The sequence below is a fragment of the Sciurus carolinensis genome, chromosome 17 (assembly GCF_902686445.1).
Source record: "Sciurus carolinensis chromosome 17, mSciCar1.2, whole genome shotgun sequence".
Taxonomy (NCBI): domain Eukaryota; kingdom Metazoa; phylum Chordata; class Mammalia; order Rodentia; family Sciuridae; genus Sciurus; species Sciurus carolinensis.
Genome location: NC_062229.1, coordinates 63135874 through 63159783, shown reverse-complemented (window position 1 = coordinate 63159783; position 23910 = coordinate 63135874). Strand labels below are relative to the sequence as shown.

At 46.9% G+C, this 23910-nt stretch overlaps 1 protein-coding gene and 1 non-coding gene across 2 annotated transcripts in view; one reads left to right on the top strand and one right to left on the bottom strand.

Annotated features, from left to right (window-relative positions):
• Prickle2 (prickle planar cell polarity protein 2) overlaps nucleotides 1–23910 on the top strand; it is a 344617-nt gene that overhangs the window by 178469 nt on the left and 142238 nt on the right. The gene's annotated exons all lie outside the window — the stretch shown is intronic.
• Nucleotides 9535–9608, bottom strand: Trnav-cac (transfer RNA valine (anticodon CAC)). The gene has a single exon. It is a non-coding gene; the product is annotated as a tRNA-Val (tRNA).

Here is a 23910-nt window from a genome sequence, read left to right as displayed (position 1 = left end):
ACATCATGTACAACCAGAAAAATGAGAAGTTCATCTCCATTTATGTATGATGTGTCAAACTGCATTCCACTGTCATGGGTAACTAGCACAAATTTTTCTTTTTCCTTTTTTTTTTTTGGAGGCGGGTACTGGGGATTGAACTTAGAGGCACTTAACCACTGAGCCACATCCCCAGTCCTATTTTATATTTTATTTGGAGACAGGGTCTCACTGAGTTGCTTAGTGCCTCGCTGAGTTGCTGAGGCTGGCTTTGAACTCACAATCCTCCTGCCTCAGCCTCCCGAGCCGCTGGGATTACAGATGTGTGCCACCACACCTGACTTTAATTAGAACAAAAATTTTTTTAAAATTTTCAAGGGTAAGGGATCTGGTTTTTTAGGTTTTCTTTTTTTTTTTTTTTTCAGGTCGTTAGTTTGTTTGCTTTTCAGTTGCTTTTATCTGGTGACCAAGTGCATTCACTTTTCCTAGGAGATCCCTTTGCCCTGATACCTGGGCACCATATAGGAGGTGCAGCTGTGTCTTTTAGAACCTGCTATTCATTCCATTTCTGGATGACAGATTCGGGGTAGGATGGGTGAGCTGCACACGTGGCATGGCAGAAGCTGCCTCTTCTGGGCCACCCCTGTCTTCCGCTCACTGACCTGTCATTACATTATGAAGCCGTTTCATTTCTCCCCGCTTTCCTTATTAACTATATTTTTATGAATAATTAATAGATGCAAATGTTCTTATGTTTATTTATCCTGCTTCAGAAGCCTCGCGCTCCTTGAGTGGGATAATTAACGAGTTTTATAAATGCCAGAAAATCCACAGCCTGTTTGTCTTCAGTTACTGCTTCTCCCCATTTCCTCTGCCTCCCTCTAGGAGTCCTGTTAGATGTATGTTGGGTCTTCTATTCTCTACTTCACATCTTTTTTTTTTTTTTTTTTTTTTGGTACTTAACCAGGGGCACTTAACCACTGAGCCACATCCCCAGCCCTTTTTTATATTTATTTAGAGACAGGGTCTCACTGAGTTGCTCAGAGCCTGGCTAAGTTGCTGAGGCTGGCTTTGAACTCTCGATCTTCCTGCCTCCGCCTCCAGAGCTGCTGGGATTATAGACACGCACCTGGCTCCTTTGGGTTCTAGTTCAGAATATTGTTTTAAGGCTACTAATTCTTGAGTGTCTGATCCGCTTATGTGACTTATCAGTCTCCCAGATGTTGTGGGATTGACTCTTGGGAACTAATGCTTTGTTTGCAGGGCTGGTTGTGGGAACTGGCTCTGCAGGGAAATCATCCATTTGCTTCTGGGAGGCATCGCTGGCACTTCATGAAGGAGAGCAATTTTTCTGCTAATCTTCCACTCTTTTTGCTGTTCACATTTTAATCTCCAGAAAATCAGAGGCCTCAGGTCTCTAATGCTCACTTGAAACATTCTCTTCCACCCAGAACACAGGGAGAGACAGTTTCATTGGGTTGGTCGGCAATTGTTTGTTTTTGGTTTTGTACTGGGGATTGAACCCAGAGGCGCTTTACCTCTAAGCCACATCTCCAGCCCTTTTTATGTCTTATTTTGAGACAGGTTCTCACTAAGTTGCTGAGGCCGGCCTCAAACTTGCAATCCTCCTGCCTCAGCCTCAGGCTGCTGGGATTACCTGTTTGTGCCACTATGCCGAGAGGCAATTGTTTTAATCTATATGTTCACTGAGGATATGACCCTCATTGATTTCTCCTGGCTTAACACAAAAGTTGTAAATCAACTTCCTGCTTCTTGTACCAAGGCCTTGTCTGTTTCTTGCTTGGGCATTAAAACGCTAGCCCCCAGAGAACTGAGACGACCTTTTCCCTGAAGGCAGGCCCCCTTCCCTCCACCTCCCAGCAACAGCAGGAGTTTGCAAGCTTCCACTCTTATTTTCAGTTACCTCTTTATCTTACCACCTCAGGATTTCCCATTCTTCCTGGGAAGTCAGCTAAGCATTTATGAGAATTTTTTTAATTACCTAGCATGTCCAGGTGTTTGAGAGCTTGGGATTTTCAAGCTGTCATCACTTGCCATATTGCCAAAATGAGGAGCTTATTACAAGCTCACGGTAAAATATTCAAAAAGTATATAAGGATATGTGTTGAAATATTAGTCTTCTCATCTGAAATCAGCCTAATCCTCAAACCACATTGTTGGTAGTAATAGCATTTACCTTTTTCTTTGGCATATTTCTAGAAGCATGCTATTCATAAATAGCATATGTATGTGTACATATAACATGAATATTTGTTTATATAAGCAGGAATATGCTTTATTCTGTACTGTACTTAATATATATTGGTGGACTTGGGATGGAGCTGCCTCCATTTTATCATGACTATATAGTATTCCATTATATGGATGTACCATGATTTATTTAACCAAGTTGCCTGTTCCTGAATAATTATGTTTTCATTTATTTTCTTTGTTTTGATGGGGAGTTACTGGGGACTGAGCCACATCCCTAGCCCTGTTTTATATTTTATTTAGAGACAGGGTCTCACTGAGTTGCTTAGCACCTCACTTTTGCTGAGACTAGCTTTGAACTCACCATCCTCCTGCCTCAGCCTCCCAAGCTACTGGGATTATAGGTGTGTGCCACTGTGCTTGGCTTCATTTATTTTCATATTAGTTAATACTCCTGTACATGTCTTTCCTTGTGTCTCATTTAATGTAATTCTCATTATTTGTCTATTTCCCACTCTACCCCACTCTGCCCCATTGTGAATTCCTCATGGTCAAGGACTTTATCTTTCATTGACAACGTGGGGAGCAGGCATGGGCCTGGCACTCAGTGGGATCTTACTTCATCTTTGTTTCTTGATTCACTGTGCTCACCCGGAAATCAAACCAGCAAACTCAGTCCTGACCTCCAGCAAATATTAATCCCAGTAATAAGGACAGCTATTGACTCTTCAGTAATGTGTAGCTATCAACTGAGACCTCCTCTAGTCTAGACATGAGCTAATGCAGTCTTTACAGCCACCTTGGGAGATGAAGGATTTCATGGTCATGCTTTGCAGACCAGGAAACTGAGGCGCAGGTTACCTAACTGTAAGAGACAGAGGGCAGATTTGAACACGGTTTTGTCTGAAGTCAACGCCTGGTCTCTTGAGGACTGCTTAATTAACGACTGCATTGGCACAGCCAACAATGGATGTGTTTAATTGTTCATTCCTTCTTCTATTCATTCAGTCAATCGACAAATATTTACTGGGAGTTCACAATGTTCCAGGCAGGGAGTGATACGTCTTGATGACAGATGAAAACATTCTACCTGATGGAACTTAGGGTGTGAGGCGGCTGTCAGTTTAAGCCAAATAGCGAAACTTGTCTTGAGTGACTTGAATCCCGCCCCCCCCCCAAAAAAAAAAAAAAAAGCAGAGGCTTCAGCAGCATAGTCTCCTCAAGCGCAGGAGGTCAAGAAGGCCTCCAGATGGTGAGAAACCGGAAGGGCCTGGAAGGACTAGAGCGAGTTGGGGAGGTGGCCAGGAGGGTGCGCCCTGAGGGTCCAGCATGACCTCCGCTGGGTCTAACCTGGCTCTTCCAGTCTCGTCCGCTCTCCAGGGACTGGAGAGCCTGTGTCCTGCTTCTGGAAGATGGCTGAGCCCCTCAGCAGCCCTTTCTAATTTTAAAGCCTTAGCTGCCTTGATTGAGATCCCAATTTGGGAACAGGCCTGTGATTGGCCTGTGGCTCGGAATTTTCACCAATAAGCGGAGCGGGAGGTGGGGCGGCGTCCCTTAAAGCAGCCTGGAGGCAGCCTGGGGAGGTTGGAGCTGCTCCCCAGGACCGGAGAGATTTTCCTGGATCGGAGCTGCGTGTGGAGCAGCTGCCGCCCGGGGCATGGTACCCGCCTCGCGCGGAGCCCCGGCAGGGCCCCCTCGGGCTCTGCCCAGCTGGTGGCCGGCAGCCCGCCGGGCGGCATAGCGGCACCCCTGCCCGGCCCGCGGCCCCTCTCCTGCCGCCCCGCAGTTTCCCGGCCACCGAGGCGCCGCAGCGCCTAGCGATGCAGGGCTGAGCCGGGTAAGTGGCCCCAGGGCAGGGCGCACGGAGCTGGGCGCAGGGGCGGGTTGCTCCAGCAATCCCGATCCTCCCTGGAGAGCGGGCCTGGCCCTGGGAAATGAACCTGTGGGAGAGTCGCGCCTCGCCACCCGTGGCTGGGAGGCAGCGCTGCCCAGGGGGACCTTGGGCGCTCGGGTCCCAGCGCAGCCACTTTACCAACCAACAGTGGTTAATCATGATATCACGAGGAGAGGGTGATGTCCCTGCTTTGGGACTTCTTCGGGGGTGGGGGAATCTAAACTTGCAAGGATTTGCTTTTTAAACAGCCCTTTCAAATGGTTTTCTTATCATTCCTTTCCCTTAAATATTTAAAGTATGTTTACTGCGGCGACCTACTTATTGCTGTGGAACTATGAAGAGATATGGCTTAACGTCTGTCTCCCGAAGATCTATCTGAAAACATCATTTTGGTGGTCCCCCATACCTTTCTGGTGTGTGTTTATAGTCCCTCAAAATGGAAGTGTTGCTTATTTTGCTAAGACTTTAAACATTCATGTCTTTTCTCCTTGGTGTGGACTTTGGTAAATAAGCAACTCCGGATTTGTTAATTCATTTTCGCTGAGTTGGAGGTGGCTGCTCTTCCTCTCTCTCTCTCCCTCTCTCTCTCTCTCTCTCTCTCTCTGCACTGGAGGAATCTGATTGGAGAAGATGGTGGGGTTGGGGGATGCTCAGTTCTGCCCCCACCCCCCACCCGGGGGTGCTAAATGCACCCTGTCATCTGCCCCTAGAGTCAGGACTTGGGGAAAACTGGGATCTTGGAGATCTGGGATGCTTGGGCAGCTGTGCCCAGAGAAGATTTAAAACCAAACCAAAATAATCGTGAGAGTGGGTGGGTGGGTGGCTGAGGTTTAAAAGATGCAATTTCCGTCCCCACCCCCACCCCCACCCCCATCTGTTCACTTGTTTGTACCTAAGCAAGAAGTTGGGAGGTAATGCAGCGGGTCAGAGTTTAATGTTTTCTTTTTAAGATGAGGCAGCTGGAAGACATACCTTCCAAAATTGCAGCAACGTCTAATGCATGCATTGCCAAATTCCATTTCCGCCCATATTAAATTATTTTGGCTTTTAGCAGCCCTCTTTTTGCTGGGCTGGCTTTTATTTTCAGTTGTTTAGGTGGTGTGAATCATTTGTATACTTTGGGTTCCCTGCTTTCTGCACACAGATGTTTTTATCTGTGCAGCTCGTTGAGTAATTAGAGAGGTGGACACGTCCCCACTTGGGGTGGATGGGGGCCTTTCCTTTTCAAATCAATTGCCAAGTCTTCCCAGTCATTGGGCAATTCAGATAAAGGTGTCAAGTGAGCTGAAGAGTTTATATGTGCAGCTAATTCTGCTCGTCCTACAATAAAACATCTTCACATGGGGCCAAAAAATGAGGGAACAGAGAGGCTCATAAAGATGATCCTGTGTTCTGAGTCACTGACTACCCAGGTCTCCCTGGATTTCTGAGAACCTGCCAGAAGAAAACTGTCGACTGGATGGAAGTTTTAAGAAACGCAGAACAGACATCAGAACAAACCCTCCTTGAGCGACTTTTATTTCTGTTTGAAGGAAAGGAACACTTTGTTAGAATAACACGTCGTGGCTGCTTTTCAAGAGCAAAGGGGGGAAAAAAAAACGGTTCTGTTCCGAAGACAGATTCGTTTTGAGAGTGTGAATCATTTGGTTTAGGTTTTTGCTTTTTCTTTTGCGGTGGAGGCTTGGAGATGATTAAACGTCCTGTCTGCAGGAAATTACCAGGAGATTTGAGTGTTTTCCTGAATCAGCCTCAGATGGTACACAGCTTTGGGTGTAATACAAGAAAACTCTGTTACTAGGCAGTCTTTCTTCTGAGATACCTTCAGCCTCACTGGGGTGTGCAAGCAGCTCCATCAATGAGCGTTCTATGTTATTTTAATTTGGGGGGGTTGCATTTTAATGGAAGATGCTGATCCAGCCCTCGCTCCCCTCCAGAGCTTTTTAAGATAGAACTTATTTTTGAGATGGTTTTATCGAGCCTATTTCTCTGCTAGCCTCCTCCTACCAGCTTCAGCAGGAAAAACTCTTGGCTCCCTTTCCCAAGATTTCCTTTAAGCTGGGGTGGCTGTCCTCAGGGATACAGATGTCTGGAGGAGTGAGAGCCGATGCTGGAGTTGAAACTCACGCTTGCCAATTTGGTGGTGACATTTTATGGTCTTCGTAGAGTCATTTGCAGAGAGGGGGACGTGGTCCTGCGCTGACTTTACCCTAAAGTGCACGCACCACGTGAAGAGTGGGTCATTAAAAGACTCTAAAGGACAGCTGAGGGACAGAGCATGGGGCTTTGTGTAGCTGTGTATGCAGAGATGTGGTTTTTAATAATTCGGAGAACTGGATATCATGGTGGCTGTGTTCCCCATGATATTTTTCTTCATCTTTCCTGAAAGAGATTCAGTCACATTAAGCACTTCCTAGCTGTCTAATAAAATAGGAAAGCTCTGGGTGGGGTGGGGGGGGACATTAGCACGCTGTGATATTCTGCTGTCAGTGAGAAGCAGCAGAAGGAATAATGTTTTCAGCTACCAAATCACAGAATGGCAATCCTAGTTGAATATAATGAAGCTTTATGGAAGTCATATTGAGAGTTTAAGTGGAATGTTCCAAAAAAGTTTCTTTGATATATATATAATTTTTTTTTTATTTTCTCAAGATCTAAATGGCAAGGGATTCTTTTCTAGGATACTTAACATTTGATTACGATGCAGGTTGTGTGTGTGTGTGACGGTCTTTTTTTATACATCCTGCTGCTATGTGATAAGCAGAGGAAGATTTTTTTTTTTTTTTTTTGGCAAAGATTGCAATCTAGATGTCGGTAGAGGGAACAGACACAGGTACTGTGCCACTCGGTATCTGGGAAAGCTCTTGAATGATTTCCCTGCAAGTGAGGCCCAGAGGCCTTTGAGACTTACTCTCCTTGGGCTTGGAGTAGCCAGCCAGCATATAGACTAAATCATGACATCTATTATGAGGGTCTCCCTTGTCACAGAGCACCTCCTCAGGCAGGGTGCCCTCCTAGAGGGAGTGTTGGACCTGACGTTGCTTATCACATCTTTGAAAAAACAATGACTGATTTCTTAGAAACATTTGTTGGAGGTTATGCTGTGTTCACCGAGGCTGATGCACTTAGTGACTGGTTCACTTCATTTTATTTATTTATTTTTAGTACCAGGGATTGAACCCAGGGGTGCTTAACCTCTGAGCCACATCCCCAGCCCTATTTTAATATTTCATTTAGAGACAGGGTCTCACTGAGTTGCTTAGGGCCTCGCTAAGTTGCTGAGGCTGACTTTGAACTCACGATCCTCCTGCCTCAGCTTCCCAAGCCGCTGGGATTAGAGGCATGCACCACCATGCCTGGTGCTTCATTTTATTTTTTTAGTGATGGTGACTGTTCAGGCCCCTGGAGATGAGCAAATGTCTGCTGCATTGGAGTTCAGCTAAATTCTAATTTTGAGTAGTAGGTCATCCAGCCAAGATGTCTCACTGTGGCATATTATAAATGATAATAGTATTCAAAAGAATGGGAGTTTCTCGGCACAGATTCACGTCTTATCCATCTTTCTCTGACTTTTCTGTGCATCAGAACATCGTTCAGAGTTTGCTTCCATGGGTCTGGGCCGCAGGCTACTAAAGAGTCACGCAGGGTCCTGGGACTGTCCAACTCCAGAGTCCCTGCTCTCAAGCTTATGCCCTGGGTGGTTTGGGGGTCTTCACTTCACAACTTGCTTCTGGTAGCACCCCTCTCCCAGACTGGAGCATCCCTCTTTGCTGAGGCACATCTCCTTCATCAGTAGGCAGCGATCCCCAGGAGCCCCATCTGCATAGTGGTGCCCATGGAGACTATACTGGAAGAGGGCCCTAGTGCTAAAGCTGGAGGGGTGTCTAGCACATTCGCCTTGAGGTCTTTTTTCTTTTTTTTCTTGTTATCAGGGATTGAACCCAGGGGTGCTTAACCCCTGAGTCCACATCCCTAGCCCTTTTTAGATTTTATTTGGAGACAGGGCCTTGCTGAGTTGCTGAGGCTGGCTTTAAACTGTGATCCTCCTGCCTCAGCCTCCTGAGCTGCTGGGTGCCTTAGCATCTTTAAGTGCTGAATGAAAACCACCCAAGGTAAGATGGATTGGCTTGCAGTGTGCCTTAAGCTCCCCAGTTTTGGGGAGCCTTTAGGCAAATTTCTCCCTTTTTGGGGGGAAGGGGTCTTTCCTCAGCTCCCTTTGCTACTTCCGCTCCTCTGATCCCTAACACTTCCCACAGGATCCTCCCCCAAGCCCAAGGCTGTGGAGGCTTCTCCTGAGGCCCATCTGAGCCCACCTGTGGCCTCTTCCTCCATCTCTGTCTGTTCCCTCCATCTGGGTACAGGCCCATGGAAAGCACACAGCAAGGGATCATGGTGAAGAAGCCGGGCAGAGGCACGGAGAAGCCTTGTCTGGGCCCCTTGGCCAATTCTCCCCCATCTTGACCTGATTTCTCTTGCTCTCTAGCACATGGGCCGGAGCTGATTTTTCTTGCTTAATTGCTGCAGGAATGTGATACAGGACAAAGCACTTAACCTTGTGAGCCTGGCCTTCGTTATCTGTGCAATGGAATGCCCATGTCAACCCTTTCTCCTGTGGGTCCATGGGATGGAAGCTGGGTGAGAGCACATTGGACTTTGTTCAAGTCTGTTCTGAGGATGGCTGATGTTGCCTGGTCACCATGGTTTCCTTACCTGTGGGTGACTTGCTCTTCTACAAAAGAAAACTGAAAAGGTTCTTTGGCACATGCTCCATCTCTCTTGAGGGACTGCAGTTCATACTCGTAAGTCTCTGAGAAGCCTTGGAGTGCAGAAATCTGCCTAACCTTGATTTGCATGTTCCATTCTGCACTTACCCTTTCTGTTGCCTCATGTTACCCTTTTCAGTCTCATCTCAACGTTCCCCGCACCCCCCAGCTTGGTACTGAGGATCAAACCCAAGGGTGCTTAACCACTGAGCCACATCCCTAGCCCTTTTTTCTATTTTATTTAGAGACAGGGTCTCACCGAGTTGCTTAGGGCCTCACTAAGTTGCTGAGGCTGGCTTTGAACTTGTGATCCTCCTGCCTCTGCCTCCTGAGCTGTTGGGATGACAGGCGTGTGCCACCACTGGGCCAGGCTAGCACCTTTTAATATTTTGCAGAACGCACTTAGAGGGAGGTGGCTAAGCTTCAAAATCTTGACTCCACCACTTATTAGCATTGTGACAGGTCACTTCTCTGACTTCTCTGAACCTCAATTTCCTTTTCGGTAAAACAAAAATAATGGTAACACTTGCCCTACAGAGTTGTTAGGGAGGGTAATAAGTTCAGAGATGGAGAGACTGCCTATCCTCCACGTGTTGGTTCAAGTGAATCTGTCATTCCTCATCGCTTATTCTGTAGGCTTCTGTGTTTCCTACTTGATCTTTTTTGTCATTTTTTATTTATTTATTTTTTTTGCGGTGCTGGGGATTGAACCCAGGGCCTTGTGCTTGTGAGGCAAGCACTCTACCAACTGAGCTACATCCCCAGCCCCATCCTACTTGATCGTGACTTAGATTTGTTTGGCTCTCCTTTCTTTCCTAGTTCCTTAGAAGTGGGGGCTCCCCCGTCCCGTCCCCTTCCTCCTGCTTATCTCCTTTTACTCCTTGTAGCCCCCTAGTGACATCACTTAGTCCATGTTATCATTTAGTGATGACCAGCAAATTTATGTCTTCAGTCTGGACCCTCCCTCCCGAGCTCCAGACTCACAGCAGCATCCCTTGGTATCCATGGTAACCAAAAATCCAAAGATGCTCAAATCCCTTATATAAAATGGCATAGTCTTTGCATATAACCTACACAGATCCTCTTCTATACTTCAGATCATCTCTAGATGACTTACAATAAAGACCTAACGCCACGATGGCACAGAAAGACAAACATCTGGCCAGGCGTGGTGGCACATGCCTGTCATCCCAGCAGCTCAGGAGGTTGAGGCAGGAGGATCTGGAGTTCAAAGCCAGTCTCAGCAACTTAGCAAGGCGCTAAGCAACTCAGCGAGACCCTGTCTCTAAATAAAATACAAAAAAGGGCTGGGGATGTGGCTCAGTGGTTAAGTGTCCCTGAGTTCAATCTCAGTACGGACACAAGGCTCCCCGCCACCTGAATACTTTGTATCTGTGGTTGGTCACAGCTGTGCACATGGGACCCAGGTGCAGAGAGAGGGCTGACAGGGCTCATCTCTTCACGCAATGTGGATCAGCTTCTCAAAACTAATGTATCAAAACATGACCCTGGATTTATCCCCGTCCCTAAGCCTTCACTTCCTCAGTGAAAGGCACCTCCAGCCACCAGCCACTTGAGCTAAAATCCTCTGACATCTTACCCTCCCCTTTTCCTTACACGCCCACTTCGAGTCCAGAGTAAGTTCTTTTGGTTCTACCTCAAGAATTTAACCAAACTTGGGGACTGGCTAGGGGGTGGGTAGAGAACAGGAAGGACTGACTGGAGAGAGGCCTGCAGTTATTGCCTGGGGGGCTGGAAATGGCCTGTACCCCGATGGGTGTGGTTACATGGGTGTCAGTGTTTGTCAGATTTAATCAGATTCTGCATGTGAGAGCTAAGCATTCGGCTGTAGGTAAATTTGACTTCAGTAAAAAAATGATAGAAAAAGATATGTCCCTCCCACGGGGTCACTGCTCACCAGCTCTGCAGATGCTCCTTTCATCCACCTTTATTCCCTGATAACCTTCCCTCAGGGACTGAGACCCCTCCTCCAGCGCCAATGAGCTCTTCCCCTGGGCTGCACTGGAAGACATCTCCCTCCCCAGCCAGCAGGACCTGAACTCTAGCCACGCCAGCATGTCGATGCCCTACTTCCTGCCTACCTCTGAGCCTTTGAACTTGCCATTCTTTTTTTTTTTTTTTTTTTTAATTTTTACTTATTTATTTTTGATACCAGGGATTGAACCCAGGGGTGCTTAACCACTGAGACACATCTCCAGCCCTTTTAAAAATATTTATTTGGAGACAGGGTCTTCCTGAGTTGCTTGAGGCCTCTCCAAGTGGTGAAGGCTGGCTTTGAACTTTCGATCCTCCTGCCTCAGCCTCCAGAGCCACTATGATTACAGGCAGATCTTAACCTAAACACCATTCTGTCAGCAGGACATAAGGCTTAGCCCTTCTCCATTTCCTCCTAAGTCAACATTCTTCTTGGCTCCATTATCTTTTAAATTTTCTTCTAAGCTCTTCTCCAAATCCCAAATACTTGTTTTCAATACGATAACCCTCTGCCTGTCCTTCCTAGTCCTTTAAAGTCAAGGACAGTGTCTTCTGTGTCTCATCTTCAGTGACAGTACTTGTCACCTGGTAGGGACTCCCTAAATAGACTTTGATTGACTATTACCTGACCTAGTGTCTGACATAGCAACTGCAAGAAAATGGTTAGCTAATTAAAAAAATTTCAAATTATGTTTTGCTATTTATTCTCCTGTTTCCTTCCTGGGGGATGGTAAAACTAATGTGCTTTTTGACCCCTCTAAGCCCCTGTACTTAACATTTCTGAGCCTCAAATTTTTTTTTTTTTTTTTTAAATTGCCCATCAAGGTCAATGCTAGCTGCCCTGCGCAGAGGTCTGTAACCCTGGGGGAGAGGCAGTATTTAGTATTTGCACTATGTGCACCAGTATTTCATCACCTTTATAAAATTGCACCCCCGACTAATGGTTTTCTTTGAAGAACCTGAGCTTCTGAACCCCCCTTCCTAGGAAGTCTGATCAGATGCAGCTGTTCTGGGAAATGACTCGGGATCCAAGGGCTTTTAAAGATCAACTGCAACTCCCTCAAACGGGAGGCCAGTAAACATATATTTGTTTTAATTTGTTGCTGAAAATCTTCCCCAGAGAACAGAAGTTGAATGGTCCGCATGGTACCCCGCACTTCCTGTCCCCTCTGACCCCCAGGGGCTCCCTCCACCTCCCACCCCATGTTATGCCTGGAGTACTTGCTTAACACATCCCAGCAAAGGGTGGCATGTTCTAGAAACAGGGAACAAAACGAACGGATACTGGTAGGGATGAGAATGTTCTTCCCCAGGAAAGAGAAGAATAAGACAGGTATTTCTGAAAAGCCACAGCCATGGTTTATATATTTGGACTGTCCTTCTGGTTATTAGAACAGGAAAAGTCCAGGGATTTTGTTTGCCTGGAATTTTGCTTTAAAAAGATGAAGGGTCCTTTCAGATCTCAGGGGGATAGTGCTGCGATTGATTGGCAATGGCTGCAATGAGCAGGATCCATTGTTGTGGATAAAGAATTAGAAAATGTTATAGAGTTGAAGGACTCCACAGAGGTCATCCAATTCTTTTTGTTTGTTCATTTGTTTTTTGGTTATTGAATTATTGGTTATTGAATTCAGGGGCACTTAACCACTGAGCCACATCCCCAGCCCTTTTTATTTTTTATTTTGAGACAGAGTCTTGCTGAGTTGCTTAGGGTCTCACTAAGTTGCTGAGGCTGGTCTCAAACTTGCAATCCTCCTGCCTCAGCCTCCCAAGCCCCTGGGACATAAATTCTTGATACCTTATGTGAAATACCCATGTTCAGTTTCTTGAAATAAAATATCACCAGTGCCCCAGAAGTCCCTTGCCCACCCCATTCCCTTATGCTAATCACTGTCCTTGTTTCTAACATCATAGATGTTATCTATTTTGTACTTGATATAAATGGAATCACACAATATGTTCTCTTACATATTGCACTCATCATTCTGTTAGATTTTTTTCGTTTTGATTGTCATATGGTTTGTTGCATATAGCACAGTCTATCCACTTCTGGGGGAACATGAGATTCAGGGACATGGTGCATGGTTCCTTATCTGGCGCGGTCCCTGCTCCCCACCCCACCCCCGTCTTATTTCAGATGCTTTACAACATGGAGGACTACTTATAACCAAATATTTTGGTTCATTTAGGCTGCTGTCACAAAACGTCATAAACTGAGTTACCTAGGAGCCATAGATTGCTCACAGTTCTGGAGGCTAGGAAGTCCAGGTGATCCTGCAGATCATTGTCTAGTGGGTCCCTTTCCTTACAGACTGGGCCGCTTCTCTCTGAGTCCTCACATGATGGAAGGAGACAGCTGGCTCTCTGGGCCTATTTTTATTGGGTTACTGTATCAGCTATTTCACCGCCATGACTCAAAGATCCAACCAGAACAACTAGAGAGGAAGAAAAGCTTTATTTTGGGGCTCATGGTTTCAGAGGTCTCAATCCATAGACAGTAGGCTCCATTCCTTGGGGATCGAGGTGAGTCAGAACATCATGGTGGAAGAGTGTGGTGGAGGGAAGCAGCTCACATGGTGATCAGGAAGCAGAGAGAGACTCACTCTCCAGATACAAACATATACCCAAAGCCACGCCCCAAGCCATGCCCCCAAAACCACATCCCCAGTGCCCACCTCCTCCAGCCACACCCACCTGCCTCCAGTCACCACTCAGCTAATCCCATCAGGGGTTCATTCACTGATTGGGTTAAGGTTCTCACAACCCAGTCATTTCTCCTCTGAACCTTCTTGCCTTGTCTCACACGTGAGATTTTGGGGACACCTCACATCCAAACCAGAACAGTTACTAATCCCAGTGATGAGGGTTCCATCCCCAGGGCCTAATCACCCTCTGAAGGCCCCACCTGCTAACCCCTTCGCCTCTCCTCGGGCTTAGGGTTTCAGCATATGACTTTGGGGGCATGCATCCAGAGGCCAGCAGAGGACTGTCACTGATGCACAGGAACTCTTCTTGCTTCTGGCCTGTCCCCCGCCCTTCCCAAGCCATCGGCCATGCCTACGTTTTCTTGATGTGTTGAAATCTTTCAAACCAGCACACTTTCGAGAACACTCTCTCCCCTTGGCCTGCCTTCCAGTGGAACTGGAACTGGATATGGTAATTTGGAAGGAGTCGCTTCCCAGCCTGAGAGACGGCTCCACCTCCCCGCAGCCCACTGGGTGCTGTTCACATCCTCCTATCTCCAGAGCCACTGCCAGGTCGGCCCTGCCCTCCTGGCTGCTCCACCGACAGACACCGTGGACCCCGGGGACCACTTCCGTGCTCTGTCTGAGGCCTCCACGGACATGCTCTGGTGCTCCCATTCCCAGTTCCCAGCCTGGCCCTGGGTACCGCCCAGACGGCCTCAGAGATGAGAGGATGTCGTGCTGAAGGCTGGGGGCACGAGGGTGGAGGAGGAGTTGGCACAGCCTGGCAGAATGACGTGGGCGTGAGCGGGAAGCTTGGCACCGTTGCCCAGAAAGCTTGGGAGCTGCTGGCTGAGCTCAGCCATGTCATCCCTCGTCCTACAGGAGGCTCAAGTTCACGCCTCACCTGCGCATGGCATGGGGTGTGGGAGGGATTCTTCTTGGGTCCCAAGATGGAGTTTGCTCATGGGTGAACCACTGCTGGGATACCGGGAAGAGTAGAATACAAAATGTGACCTTCCCCAGTCCCCAGCTCGGTGGGTGCTGGGTTGGCAATTTATACATGTCTCTTTTGGGAAATATACAGTAGGTATCAGACCCAGTAACCAAATCACTCCAGCAACGTCTCAGTCATATTAGACTTGGTGCCTAAGACTAATCCATTTGTCCCTTAAAAATTTTTTTAAAAATTAGATGGTCTTAGGGGCTGGGGTCGAGCACTTGCCTAGCACATGTGAGGCACTGGGTTGGATCCTCAGTACCTCATATAAATAAATAAATAAAATAAAGGTATTGTGTCCATCTACAGCTAAAAAAATTTTTTTTTCAATTGGGTCATCTTAGCTGGGTGCTGTGGTCAATGCCTGTAATTCCAGTGGCTTTGGAGGCTGAGGCAGGAGGATTGTGAATTCAAAGCCAGCCTCAGCAACTGAGCAAGGCCCTAAGCAACTCAGCGAGACCTTGTCTCTAAATAAAATACAAAAAATGGCTGGGGATGTGGCTCAGTGGTTAAGTGCCTCTGGGTTCAATCCCTGGTACAAAAAAAAAAATTAGGTGATCTTAAACATGCATCTGTGACAGGGTGGGGAGAGAGGTGGGGGGGACAAGCCATATTAAGTGTCTTCATTATGCCCTAGCATGTATTTTTATTTATTTATTATTTTTGACCTTGCCTGATGACCAAGAAAGAAGAGCAGAGATGTTTGGGAAGGGTGATGTTGACTCTGGCAAATTTTTATCTCTTCAAGTCAACAAAGAATTAAAGCACACTTCTCTGTGGGATTTTACTATCTCTCACACACACACAAATGATTAAGTAATTGAGTAACTCTGTTTTAGAGATAGGATTATAATCATCGTTGTCCTTTATGGAGTATTTTCTTTATGATAAGCATCGTATCAGGGACTTTCCTACATCATGGGTCAACAAACTTTTTCTGTCATGGGTCCGATAATAAATATTTTACATTTTGCAAGTGAAAGGGAAAAATCAAGAACACTTTGGATAAGGAGAAAATAAACCTTCACAATTTTTTTATTGACAGAATTCAAATATGATGATGGTAATTGATCAGAAGTTTCTACAATACAGGTTTACTAATGAGAAGAGGGGCAATCTTTGTTTTGGGAGGTCACGGCTATAGCATCGCTGTTCCCTAGCATTGAGTTGGTTGCAAGTGTTCATCTGTAAAAAATTAGCTTGTGGGCCCTAGAAACCGGGTGGTGGGCTGGATTTGGCCGGCAGGCCGTGGTTTTATTTACATTATTGCTGATCCTGGTGTATCAGTTATGCTGAAGTTGAAGTGCACGGAAGAGTGAAAACCTCAACAGTGGCATGAATGAGTTAGGCCTTTATTTCGGTCTCGCAGAAGAAGTTTAAAGGTGACCGACCGGAGAGGGCTACTCTGATAGCTTCACTGTGTCTTTGAATCCTGGTGTTCCCCCGCACCCCAACCTTGCACAGGGCTTCTTTCTTCAAAATCACTGTGTGTTCCAGCTGCTGCCATTATGTCTGCATCCCACCCTGCAGAAAGGGCTGGGGGAAGAAGTTCATATCAGCTCTTTTTAAAAGGGAGCTTCCCCAAGTCCCATCTGATACCACAGCTGGAACTTGGGCATGCAACCTCCCATCTCTGCAAAAAGATGCAGGGAATCGCCACCATTTGCTCCAGCTGTTAGTGTCCTTGGGGTAAAATCAGAATCCCGTTACTGGGGAGGTCGTGGAGATGTTGGGATTCTTGCAGTCATTCCCTCTTCTCTGCAGTTACACTTGCCGTGGTTTCAGTTACCTGTCGTCAGACTGTGGAAGGGAAGATTCCAGAAGTAAATAGCTTTTAAACTATAACCAGCTCTGAGTTGCATGGTAAAATCTCACGCTGACCCATGACTCACCACATCTTGCCTGGGACACGAATCATTCCTTCATCCTGCGTGTCCACTCTGTATATGATACCCTCCCTTTAGTCACTTAGTGCCATCTTGGTTCTCATATACCTGTTACCATATCCCAGTGCTTGTGTTCAGGCATCCACTGAGGACTTGAGAATATATGCCCTGCAGATTAGCAGGGGAGACGACTGTAAATAGACTTCTTGGCCATGTGTGGCAGGGTCAGAATGTGAACCCAGAGAGATTACCGTCTTTCTCAAGGCCTTATGCTGCCGGGTGGAAATGAACCAAGGTCTGTTCAGTTCTGTCTCCTCTCTCTTCTCCCTTCTCCGTCTCCCTGGTCTGCCCAAGCATTGTGGGGAGATTTGCATGTATAATGTTAGGAGTGGGGTGATGGCTTGCTTTATGTACACTCTTGCTCTTCCAAAGATGTTGAAAGCTTTCAGCCATCAGCAAAGAGCCCTGTAAAGCTGGATCGGGGCCCAGGCTGAGGGTGAAGCCTTATTGGGGCCCCCCTAATCCCGTCTAAACAAATGGGGCTCTTGAGGGCCTACCAAACCTTCTCTCCATTCACATGGAACAGGATACAAGTGCAGTGACCGAGCTCAGACATGCACAGAGAGAAAGTTGGTGACGTGTGTTGCAGTCATCTACCTAGCAGCGTGGAGGGACACGGGAGTGACAAAACAGTGACTGGGCATGTGATCTTCTGCAGTCATCCGGCTCACCCTGAGGGCTGTGTTAGGCCAACTGAGTTCTCCACTTCTGATCCTCAAAGAAGCTGGGGGAAAGTAAATATGAGCTCTCAGATCCTTTCTGCTTATTTATATCTGCGTATTGATATCTAGCAATTAGGGAGAACCTTGGCGTGTTGGCCAAAAATTGGGTTCTGCATCTCACATCACCTCAAAACAGTCCTTTTAGGTACCATCTTCCTTCCATTTTAACCATCAGTAAGTATGTGTTGAGAGTTGGCATAACTTGTCCAAGACCACACCGCTGATAAATCGGTAGTTGGACTCACATCTTTGTTTTCAACTATACCATCGTGACTGTAATGCCAAAGTCACCCTGTGAGATACTATCTCTGATAGCATCATCCGGACACATGGGAACCCAGTGATTCATTTTGACCTGGGAGAAGGGACGGGGGGAGCCCAGAAGTGGTGTTGTTGAGCTGGACTCAGAGTGACAAGGGCCGTGTGGGTGGGAATGATAAAAACGCACTGAGACCAACTGTGGTTGGTCCAATGTCTCATGTAACGCACTAGGAGGAAACATACCTAGCCTCGATCAGTTAGGAGGTGAGAGATGGATTCAGGTGGCCTGTGATTCTGCTTGCTTTCTTCTGAAAGTCACTGTCACCATTAAGATAGCTGATCCCTTAGCCAGGTGTAATGGTGCACGCCTGTAATCCCAGCGACTCGGGAGGCCGAGGTAGGAGGATTGCAAGTTCAAACTCAGCCTCAGCAACTGAGTGAGGCTCTAAGCAACTCAGCAAGACCCTGTCTCTAAATAAAAAGTAAAAAGGGCTGGGGGTATTGCTCAGTGGTTCAGCACCCCTGGGTTCAATCCCTGCAACCCCCCAACCCCCAAAAAAGATAGCTAATCCCTGTTCCCAAGGTTTCTTGTCTAGTTCCATTTCATTCTTGCCTGTCACTGGGGGAGAGGAGCAGACGTCTTGCCGGAAGAGACCCTCCAGTGAGTTTCCGCGGTCTGGTATTGAATTGTGTGTTCCTCTCCCCTACTGTACTTACGACCTGGGTTTGTTTAAGCCCGGCTGTGTGTTCTCATAAAGGAATAAAGCTCATAAATAAAAGAGAAGGTGAAAGTAGGTTTTAGTAATGAGGCTCCTGCTTAATCGCATCAGCAAGCCAAGGCAAGAGCCATTAAATATTTATCGGTTTGTTGCATGCACATTTCCGCTGTGCTAGCTGTGGACCCTGGAATGTAGCTGTCTACCAGGCAAGAAAAGGGAACCGTGGCTAAACCGCAGTGTACCCGGATGATCAGGATCCTCTGTCCATCTGCAGGCCCCAGGGAGACGGTGTGACTCATCACCAGTCCCGGGAGGAGGTGTAAGAGACAGTGCGCAGGGGCTGATGGAGTACCCACAGGGACCTCGCCCTGACACGCTGCCTGAGATGAGACAGCAGATCCAGTGGATACTCCAGACCGCCCTTTGGTTTTTTCCAAGGTCACAGTTCTTGAGAGTTTTGTTTATGATTGGCTTAACTGTGATAAACGGTGGTGAGATGGAGATTCTTGATTTTTTTTTTCTTTTTTTCCTTCTTAGTTGAAAGAATTCTTTACAAGGGGCTGTGCTGGTCTGGATGAGTGACTGCAGATTGCAATAACAGATCCGGCGTTTGTCCCCTGGTCACCTCCAAATAAGGCATGCTGTAGGTATTCCAGCCGCCGTGAGGTCCTGAGCTGGCCAAGGAATCAATTATTATGCATTAAAAAGCAATTCATCATCTGGAGTGGTGAACTCCTGTGTTATTTTTAGGCCAACTTTTAAATTTATGTGGCATGTGAGAACAGGGTTTCTCACGTGAACTTCTAGAGGGTTCATGGGAGAGTAACAGGGTAGGAGGTGGGGAGGTGGGGCGACCAGCAGGGGTAGGTGTCTGAACAACTTTGGGATGGTCACACATTTAGCAGATTTGAACAAGGGCTCTGGAGTTATTCAATAGTGCAGTTCCCAACTCTGCCACTTACCCGTTGTGTAATGTTGGATGAGTTACTTAGGCTGCTTCAGTCTTGTTTCTTTACCTGGAAAATGGACTAATTATGGTATCTACTTCAACAAATGAGTCTGAGGATAAAATGAGATAACGCACATAAAGCCATTAGCAGGATATCCGGTATATGGCTCTCCTTTAATAAATGATGGAGGTGATGTAGCTCAGTGGTACAGCACTTGCCTCACATACGTGAGGACTTGGGTTCAGTCCCCAGATCCACAATGAATGAATGAATGAATGAATGGAAGCCATTACTCTTATTTCCTGCACTTTAAAATATTTTTTTTCTGGTACTAGGGATTGAATCCAGGGGCGCTTAGCCACTGAGCCACATCCCCAGGCCTTTTTTCTATTTTATTTAGAGACAGGGTCTCACATAGTTGCTTAGGGCCTTGCTAAGTGGCTGAGGCTGGCTTTGAACTTGTGATCCTCCTGCCTCAGCCTCCCAAGCTGCTGGGATTACAGGTGTGCACCACCACGTCCAATTTATTTCCTGCATTTTTAATTTCAGCCTAGAACTTTCTAGCCTTTAAGACTTCCTTTAAAAAATGAAGACTTTCTATAAAGTCTGAGGGGAAGTAAACCTTAAATGATCCGGTTATGAAATTCAGAACCAGAAGCCCAAGAGATCATCATCTGCTGCAGGGCTCTGCCATCTATGACCGCAGCCCACCTGCAGCCTGTTTTTGTAAATACACTGTCACTGCATGACCTCAGTGCCCCGGTCATCTGTGTGTCGTCTGTGACAGTTGTCGCATTGCAAGGGAAGAGTCAGATTCTCGTGACAGAAGCAATGTGACCCACGACGCCTAAAATCTTTACTTATCTACATCTTTATAGAGTTTCTGGAGCCCTGATCCCATCTGGTGAGGTTTTACCCTTGAGCAAACCGAGACGCAGGAGGAGGAAGATGAACGGCCAAGAAACAGGGCCAAGTTTTCAGTGAGCGCTTCCTGCCGGCCATGACCACGCCCCCCACCATGCAGACTGCTGCCTGCTGGTCTGCAAAGCACAGGAAGGGCTCGTGCGGCATGCGTGTTGGTAACCAGAGCAGAAGTGCTTTCAGCCAGCCCGGTGACTGCCACGGAAGAGACCCCTCCTCAGAGATCACGCGTGGCGCTGGAGTCATGGAGGGCTGCACGAAGGACTTCCGGTCCTGCACTCAGTTTCTCCAGCCAGTCACCCAGTGAGGGGTGGGCGGGTTGCTTCCACGGTCCCTTCTAGCATGTGGTAGACCTGGGTGGGCTTATTTAATGGTGACCAGGTTTGGGCAGAGAGAGAGAGCACTGGTGGAGAGATGATTTGCACAGACTTAATTTCGCTTCCAAATATCGAATCACGCTGATGGCCTCCAAATTTTCATTTTGTTCGGACCTCTTTTAATCCTTTCAACAACCTTATGTAAGGTAGAAAACTGTGGGTGTAGGTTATACCCATTACTTAATTTTTCTGGACCATCTTCGGTGGTTAGAAGTGCATTCTTGGGCTGGGGAGATAGTTCAGTTGGTAGAGTGCTTGCCTTGCAAGCCCAAGGCCCTGGGTTCAAATCCCCAGCACGGCAAAAAAAAAAAAAAAAAAAAAAAAAGCATTCTTAAGCACGTTGCTCTAATGTCTAATGGGTTCTATTGAAAGGAACCGATAAAAGGAGCCAAAAGGAAATATCTATAGGTGTTCACCTATCATAAGGTCTACGCGGACAAATCAAGTCTGTGGGCACAGGGCCAGGATGGGGCATCGGGCAAGGCTACGGTTCTCACATTCACTGACGCGTCTCCAAAGCCTGGAACCCAGACTGACCTGTAGTAGGAGCTTAGTCAATATTTGCTGCATGTTTGACAAACTAGAATTCAAGATGAGAAATGTCATTAGCTCAAGTCACCAAAGGTAACGGGATGTCTGTGCAGCCGGGGAAAGCCAATCTGAATGAACAGTGCCCCCAGGGTGGGCTCAGAAATGGTAAACTCAGGACTTGCAAAAACGGGAGGGAAGGTGGTGGATAAGAGTTCCCCAGCGGGTCACAGTGGCGCCTGCCTGTCATCGCAGTGACTGGGAAGGATCGAAAGTTTGAGGCCAGCCTCAACAATTTAGGGAGACCCCAAGTAACTTAGTGAGACCCTGTCTCTAAATAAAAAGTCAAAAGGGCTGGGGATGTGGCTCAGTGGTTATGCCCTTCTGGGTTCGATCCCTGTTACCAAAAAAACAAAAACAGTAGTGAAATTGCATGACTGCGTCTCTCCCACCACAGTGAAATTTCTTCTTTTCTGCTAAACTCTGTTGTATTGGGGTTTGTCAGTCAGCACACATTGATTCAGTGTCACAGGCTGCTTAATGGGAACTTGGACTCCTTGCCTCCCACTGATAAAGAACCCAGAGCAGTGGGGGGGGGGGGGTAGAAGGGGACCCGTAGCTCCTGGGATTGTTTCTGCCTTCCTCGGATGCACTCCTGACTCAGGGTGAAGTAGCGTCGTTTTATGTGTGTCTCAAAGGATCCCCTAGGGTTGAGATGGTTCTTACTCATTTTAAATGTCTGAAATTGACAGGTGTGGTGACCCCAGCAGCTTGGGAGGCTGAGGCAGGAGGATCACAAGTTTGAGGCCAGCCTCTGCAGTTTGGTGAGACCCTAAGCAACTTAGCAAGACCTTGTCTCTAAATATTTTTAAAAGGGCTGGGGATGTGGCTCAGTGGTTAAGAGCCCGTGGGTTCAATCCCTGGTACCAAAAAAAAATAAATACCCTTCCATGTCACGCCCCTGGTGACCCGCTTCCTCCAACTAGATCTCACCTCTTAAAGTTTGCAACATCTCCCAGAGGTCCATTCACATTATTAATCCATCACCTGGATTAGTCCACTGATGAGGTCAGCACCTTCATGATGCAATGATTCCCTAACAGCTCCACCTCTGTATGTGACTGCATCGGGGACCAGGCCTTCAGCACATGAGTCTTTGGGGACACTTCATTACCAAATCATAACACCCCATGATGATTTATAGCTCTACATGGAGAGCTCGTGGTACAGACCCAGTAACCGAAGTTGGCTCTGAGAGCTTCCACGACACTTCCTGCTTCGTGATGCTGTGGTGGACAATAAAACCAGGACTGGATATGGGAAGGAAAGCAGATGTGAGGTTGGAGGCCCTGGGTTCCATTCTACTGGTGCTTTTTAAGAGTTCTTTTTTATTTTTTTTTCTGTGGAGTGGGGGTAACCAGGGGTTGAACTTGGGAGCACTCGACCACTGAGCCACATCCCCAGCCCTGTTTTATGTTTTATTTAGAGACAGGGTTGCTGAGTTCCTTAGGGCCTCACTTTTGCAGAGGCTGGCTTTGAACCCTGGATCCTCCTGCCTCAGCCTCCTGAGCTGCTGGAACTATAGGTGTTGCAGCATCGGCTCCACGGGTGCTTTTTAAGAGTTTTAAGGACTTGAGCAAGACATTAAACTTAAGTTAAACCCTCTCACCAAGTCCCTGGTGAAGAAGCTCTATGTGAAGGCCACTTACAAATTGACCCATGACCTAAGTAAGGTTCTCTAGTGAATGACCCCATTGTGTGAGGGTCATATGTGGGACACTATATATCCTATAAGACAGTCTGCACCTTTTAGAGTGTCTATCATAGTTTGGTAGATAGGAACACACCTGTTCTATAAGACAAGTAGAGAACGGGGGAAAGAGTCAGACCTGGGCAACAGAACATTCTGGAAGTGGAATGGATCGAATGATCATGGGGTTCAAGAAGAAGGACTGTGTAGTCTTCAAAGCAGTTACTGTGTAACTTTGCTCCATTCCAAAGAGTGACTGGCTTTGTGTGTGGTTTATTGATGCTTAATAATAATGTGCATGGAGTCTCCCATGGACAAGACCACTGCTGCCACTGTCCCCCAAGTCCTCTGCTGGTAACTAACACAGCTCCTGATTTTCCTTGGATTGGTAACATATTTATCTTACTTTCTGGAAAGGGAAGACATTATCAGTTTTAAAGGCAGGAAATCGTAGTGAAAAAAAAAATCAAGCAAATAGGTAAATCAGAGAAGCACAGCTTTAAATGACAAGCATTAGAACAGAATTTCCCCTGGGAGTTAAATTCTCCGCTCATTTTTCATCCCCATTTAAGTTCCAGTGCTAAGGGAGGCAATGTCACCGTGGTCCCCACAGGGTCCAGTATGGTTGTGTGATTCTGTTTCCTAAGAGAGTTCATTAGGATAAAAGAGGTGCCATGTTTTGCAGTGTGGAAGGCCGGGGTGGGGCGGGGGGGAGCGATGGGTTTTGAGAGAGGTGACACCTTGGCAAATGAAGGGACAAGGTTTCCCAGCTGGGTTGGCTTATTGGCATCGTCCCTCGCTGGCTTTGATGTGAATGGTGATTGATCCACGGTGCGTCACCCGTTCCTCGACAGCTGGAGAGGTTGACCTTTCCCTGTGGATGGGGTGGATGTTAATTATTAGCCTGCCACTTGATGAATGTGTGCGTGTCTTGCGTCCCTACGCTGGTTGCACGTTAATTAACCCCCTGGTTCTTTCTGATTAGAAACTTATTGGGAAGGAAGGCAATTTCCCTTTTAGAGTTGACTGGCGAGTTTTTGGTTTTGTTTGTTCTTGGCCTGATTATTTGCCATTTGCCCATTATTGAATGCTATCCTTGAAATGCATAAGGAAAATTGAAGAGGAGTGAGGTGAAATCATTTTTTTTTTTTTTTTCTGCTAAGGCAGATCATTAGCAAGAAGTTAGTCGGAATGACTCATGGAAATTAACTGA